The following is a 7224-nucleotide window of genomic DNA, read 5'->3' as shown; positions in this document are numbered from 1 at the left end:
TATATACAGCTGAAGCAAATTTATTTAGATTCAAATTTGTTTCAAAATATGCGAACAGTGACAGTGGTTGCAGCGGCATCATAGAATACATAAGAAAATTTTACAGTCGAAAGGACTGTAAAATGAAAAGGAAGTCAACTCAAACAAGGCTCAAAATCAACTTCAAGATAAGGGTTTAGATATCAGGATCTTGCACTAATCTTTTACTGCATTTATATATAAACTATTCAATTAATGGTTTACAATATAATCTTTAATTATTTACAGTATAGATATATACTATAACAATTAATGCTTTAAAATATAATCTTTATTATTTGCTTAAGGGTGTAGTATGCTGCCCTGTCATGAAAACACCACACAACTGACAATTTTAAAGCGCTAAAAAAAACATGAACATACCTTGCTCTTCTGAATAAGAGTATCACATTTTGATTACCCTACTGTCATCTGTAAGCATACTTAAGTTTTGTAGTATGTCTCCGGCTTCCTCGCAGAATGTGATGATTACATCTGCTAGCATCATGTCTTTGTTAAAGTTCTAGAATTAACAGAGAAATAATAGTGAGAGAGGTTAACACTTGGTTTAGCCATGATATAACTATTATTATTAATTTGTCAACACTGTATTTGTATTGTTGTATATTACCATTTTATTGAAAATGTATAGATAATAATAATAATAATAATAATAATTATTATTATTATTATAATAATAATAATTATAATAACAATAACAATAATATGTAGCTAGTAGTAAGTAGCTAGGCCCCTAGCATAGCGCAAGGCCCTAATTGTACTAAAAACCAGCTACTAATAGTAATAAATAGGCTAGGCTAACTACAGTACAGACAGTAGGCCTAGGCCAAGTTAGCTACGCCTGGCCTAGGGCCTAGGCCTATGTTAGGTGTAGTACAATGTAAGATAAAAGATAAGGTAGGCCTAGGCCCATTCTACCCTGGTTTTTGTTTATTATTTTTTTTACATTAGTATTATGGTTGTATCGTATTCTTATTTTACCTTTTCTACGAACACTGCATCATCAGGGCACCGTCCTAGCCTATAGCCTAGCAGCTAGCACTGGCCAAGCCAGGCTACGGCTTCGTCGGCTAGAGGCTGTATGAAACATTCAATCAATCAAGTTGTGTTGAATATTAAGTCTTGCATCAATGAATTATCCTTGCTTTGTAGTTATCAGTGAGCACACCAGCTATTATTGTTGTATTTTGTACCTTAAAATCACAGATATTTGTCAAACATTGGTAAGTAGACTCCAGTACCTGGTACACACAATGAATTTGAATGTGGATCGTAGGTTTCCATTGGTCAGTTTCGTAAGGTTAAATTAGTGGCCAATGACGGCAGGGCATATAATGATGTCATTCACTCCGCCGGGTATGGGGAGGGGGAGGGACCTGAAATGACATATCACTACCACATGGAGGATGATACCAATGACAATAGAAATAATTAGATATATGAATAAATAATTAATTAATGAGGCCTAATGGTAATTAATTATTTGTACTGCTACAGAATCTTTTGTAACCAAACATAACTAACTGTTACAATGCTAACTGTGTGCAGTTACATACGACTTCCGCTGTATGTTTAAAGAATCATTTTATTGCACAACAGACGTATACACAAACTACTGTAACAGTATGTAGGCTTATCTGTCGTATTACAAGCGATTTGTTTGTATTACTACAGAATCTTTTGTAACAAAACATAACTGACTATAACAAAGCTAACTTTGTTCAGCTACATACGACTTCCACTGTATGTTTACAAAACCATCAGTTGAAGTACAGATATTTTTTACAGTGAAGTAGGGGTGTAGGCCTACATGCGTCGAAGCCACGTTTCTTGTGCAATAAAAACATGGTTGAAATCTCCCGATTTTACTCTACATTCTATGATTGTACATCGTCTTATTGCTTTTATATTTTATTTCACTTGGAGCATAGAGAAATAACACACATTGTAAACTACGGTATTGCTATTATTTTTATTTTTATTCTATTTTTTTTTTTTTTTTGTTTGGAAAAATACATTTCCAGCATGCCCTTTATCAAGTAAAAAAGATGAAACAATTTGTTCGAAACCATTTTGAAGAAATCGAAAGTTAAATTATAGGCCTACAATTTGCAAGTCGGTATACTGTCAAGGCTAAATGGTATTTATAAAGAAACAGTGATAAGGGAGCACACCGAATGACCAAGTGGGCTATTTCTTCCATCATGCTTTATTTAGGGGATTAGACAATTAAAAGCTAAACTAAAAATACTGTATTGAATATTAGCATTGAGAAAATAAATGTAAGCTTATAATAACAAAGTAAGTACTGAAGTACCGGCCTTTTCTCCATTTTTCTCTTCTGTGATCACCTACAGACAAATGCAAAGAAATGTTTATTTTTTGAGTACACAATAATTTTAAATACCAAGGTTTTATACATCATTATTTTGAAAAGACAAACGTGTCATTCATTTCTAGAGTTCATGAACATGCTACATTTAAAAGGCCATGTAAAATTAAATAATTGGTTAGTTAGTATCCCTGCCCGATCGTCGGAGAAGGCCCCGACCCTTTTTTTTTTTTAACACTCAAACTCCATCTCCCAAAGTCAATTTATTATCTAGGTTTGTTCACCATTCCTCCACACGCTAGGCCTAGACGTTCGGGCTTCGCGACTTCACCTTCGTCAAAGTTGACATCTAGCCTAGCCTTTGTGTTGAAACAACATTAATTAATTATTGGTACTGTACTTCTCTTTGTTAATAATTTATCTTTATTTTTTGGCAGAGTTTATACTTGCATAATATAATTATATCATTGATCGTTTATGCACATAGGGTCTTTCCTAACGAATTATTGATTCTACTAAGATGATATGTTTCATTTAACAACAGAAACCGACAAAAGTAGCCGCTGTACTGTAAAGATAGGCAAGTTCATTAAAGTAGTACACAGCTGTTGTGCGTATTAAAGATATAATTCTGTCAGTTTATACACACGTATAAGATCAGTTAAGACCATTATATACACAGTCGCTGTGCGTATAGCCTCGTCCTACTTTAAAATTGTTCAAATGTTAAAATCAATGAACTGCTGTACGGTACTCCTCAGTTGATTTGGATAGGCATGGACAAATAAAATATACAGTAATCTGAAAGTTATCCTGATTTACAAATGTTCAACATTATAAAATTCAAATACCGTAAAACCTCGAATTAAAGCCCATCGGCTTCTTCTTTTGTTTGCGAAATTGATGCTTCTTTTCGAGATGGGCTTCTTTTCGAGGCTACTTTTGCAAACTAAGGAGGGGGCTTCTTTTCAAAATAAATGGTGTACATTTTGGGAATTATACTATGAAACATTGTCATGGTCACTGTAAAAATTTTCCTCCTACGAAATGCTGTTAAATTAGGCCTACAAGGATTTTTTTTTTGGTTAAATCATTGTGATAAAGTATAACAGTACAGACTAAAATTTATAATTTCTTTTAAATTTTTTAAATCTGTAACACTTAACATCGAACTCGTTATGTTAATTGCTTTTTGACAGAGAGTATAGTCATTATAGTAGTAATTGTAATTTATGTACAATGTATACACTGTACTATCTCGAAAAGAAGTCCATGCTATCTTGAAAAGAAGCCCGTGCTTTATCGAGGCTACTTTGCAAACTAAAGAGGGGGATTCTATTCGAGAAGGGCTATTTTTCGAGATTAAGCCCATTGGGCTTCAATTCTAGGTTTTACGGTATATAGAAATGCAGCAAAAACAAAAATAATAATACATTAACTTATTGTCTGATTGGTTTTCAACAATAAATTTAAATTAACCAAAGGTAAGCAAAATATCACTCAATAATTTAAGTTGGGGGTCATTTAACAAGTATCAACATTTTCACAGTGTGAAAACCCGCTAAGGGGAGAGAGTGTAAGCTTTTCAAATTTTGATATGAAAATATTGTATTTCATTAACCAATTATATAATGGTTTTGCAAAATCTTAAAAAAATAGGATAGGATGATGATGATGATGATTATTATTATTATTATTATTATTTATAAAATTTATATATATATATAATGTATATATGGACATATATGTATATGTATATATGGACATATATATATATATATAGTATATATATATATATTATATATATATGTATATATATATATATTTAAATAAAATATATAGTGTACGGTATGTGTTGTGCGCATGTTTACCTTTTCCATAATTTGCAAATTGTGCAAAGAAATCCTTGCACAATTTGCAAACTGTGCAAGCTCTTCCTTGCACAATTTGCATATTATAATATTAATTATATATATATATTAATATATGGTTATATTAATGTGATGGACTTAAATCGTTAATACCACCGTCGTGACACTCTCTTACATGGCCTTTTGCACACAAAATGTGCAAAAGTAACAAAATGCGCACGACATATATAGTGTTGGTGCAGTACCGGTATTAAGCACAATTTCAAAGATAAAATATAGCATAGTCCTATTTTATAGGTATTTTTATTCTCTACAGACGGCATGGTATATACAGAGACCCACACATTTTAGGCCTTATTAGGATAATTAAATGTCTGATACATGAAAAATGTAATGAAAGTAAACAAATTTTAGATGTGCGATTTATATTTATTCAATAATAATAATAAGAATAAGAATAATAATAATAATTTGAGAACTCCTTATAGGTGCTCAACCCGAATTTTAATACTGGTGTCGAGTCAAAAACACAACTGCTGTGCATTTATCTATTTTTAGTCGTTATCTCATAGTGTGTAGTCCCACACATTTTTAACTCACCTTTTTAACTTGTATTTTTCTTAATTTTTTTTCCCCGAATTTTATTTTTACTGTTAAGCCCATTTAGGCTTTAGCATAATGCGCTATATAATCTAAAATTATTATTATTATTATTTTAGGCCTACATCCTGAATACACTTAATAATAGAGTGTAGTCAAAAATATTTTTTGTGTTTCTTGTTCCTATTTAAAAGATTTTGTGATATTTTATCTCAGCTTTAAATTGTTTGTAATTTATGCAATCTATACTCATAGTATCGCAATCTTAACTAAACCTTATTGCATCTATAGGTATAAACAAAAAGGATTAATTCGCGCCATTCACTTTTATCATGGATAACAATGAATAAACAACAATTGTGTATTGAAACCTGGGAATGTTAGTTGTCAATGAAATTATCAGGAAGGGAAATAAACAATAAAATAATCAAGTAAAATTTAACCGTTGAAATACTTACAAGATAATTAAATGTGATAAATGAACAATTTAATGAAAGTAAACAGATTTTAGATGTGAGAATTTTTTTTATTTATTTATTTAAAAAATAATTTGAGAACTCCATATAGGTGCTCAACCCGATTTTTCATACTGGCGTCGATTCAAAAATACACAACTCCTTATATACTATGCCCATATACTGAAACTATAATCTATGTAGGGAGCCACACATAATGCTGGTGTCATCAAATATTAAAGTTTGTTTAGAGAATATGTACAAGTTGTAGGAAGCCTTATATATCTAATTTTGTTCTTGGGTGACAAAGTGATGGTGGGTGCCGCTTTTTTCAAAGTGAACCCAATAAATCGTATAGTATTATAGTAGACACTTAACTCACTTAACTTTGAACATTCAAGATTTAAATAAGAATAAATAACACAAGTCGTAAACTACGGTATTGCCAATATTTATTTTAAGTACTACGATATTTCCAGCATAGCTCTTCATCATCTTCAAATAAAATGATGTAGCGCTAAGCTTAAAGCCACTCTGAAAAAAATTCAGTGTTAAATTATACAATTTGCAAGTTGCCATACTGTGAAGTCTGAGTAGTATATAAAGTTAAACAGAGATAAGGGAAAAAATGCAAGACCAGGTGGGCCTTGGAAAGCATTCTTTATCTATTTTCTCTCTTCATGCTTTGATTAGGGGATTAGCTAATGAAAAGTTAAAAACAAAATATACTGTAGTAAAAGTGAACAAATAAATGTAGGCCTATAACAAAATATACATATATAGTTAAAGGGGCATAAAATATATATATAGTGTATAAATACAAGTATTAGAGTCAGGAAGCGGGGAATATGACATTATAATATATGAGTTCATTTTATAATGAAATCAACTATATTAAATCATTTATACCTTAAAATTAAAAATGATTAAGCTTGATAATCTTGCATGCTTTTTCAATCGCCTAAAGTGATATTAAACGCTTTTGGAATGCATTGGAATCGATGTATACATAGATCCTATAGAACCTGTGATTCAACAAAATTTACACAGCTCAGTGTGATTGGACCCCACAAACGCGTGTCTAAAAACACGTTAGTAAAAAATAATCTGAAAGTTAATCCTGATTTACAAATGTTCAAAATCATAAAATCCAAATATCACTCACTGATTTTACTTATGCTCATAATTTAGAGTTCAATACATTTTATGTAATTAAGTACAGTAATTTAGTTGACTTCCAAAAGCACGGAGAATTGATTTGCAAAATCATTTTTTATTTAAATGTACACTTTCAGAGGGGAGGGACGGTGTACCGAGAAAGAGCACTGTTTGTGTACACATGCGAAAATGTTTATAATTGTGAACGACAACTTAGCATAACTGGTAATCTGATGACCTCCATAATGAGATATCGAATACAAGGACACGGATCTGTGCTAATGCAATCACCAGCTCCTTAAACCCATGTTTAATCCAAGCGGGATTTTTAAAAATAAGATGTAGGATGGCATGCTTGATTAATACATATATTCCTATATGTTAAGTTGTGTAAATCATAGGGAGTCAAAAATACACAACTCCTTATATACTATGCCCATATACTGAAACTATAATCTATGTAGGGAGCCACACATAATGCTTGTTTCATCAAATATTAAAGTTTGTTTAGAGAAATATGTACATGTTGTAGGAAGCCTTATATATCTAATTTTGTTCTTGGGTGACAAAGTGATGATGGGTGCCGCTTTTTTCAAAGTGAACCCAATAAATCGTATAGTATAGTAGACACTTAACTCACTTAACTTTGAACACCCAAGATTTAAATAAGAATAAATAACACAAGTCGTAAACTACGGTATTGCCAATATTTATTTTAAATACTACGATATTTCCAGCAAAGCTCTTCATCATCTTTAAGTAAAAATGA

This window comes from Anneissia japonica, unplaced genomic scaffold (genome assembly GCF_011630105.1).
Source record: "Anneissia japonica isolate Jap-2015-1 unplaced genomic scaffold, ASM1163010v1 scaffold284995_len508010_cov190, whole genome shotgun sequence".
Taxonomy (NCBI): Eukaryota; Metazoa; Echinodermata; class Crinoidea; order Comatulida; family Comatulidae; genus Anneissia; species Anneissia japonica.
This window is presented reverse-complemented; position numbering follows the sequence as displayed.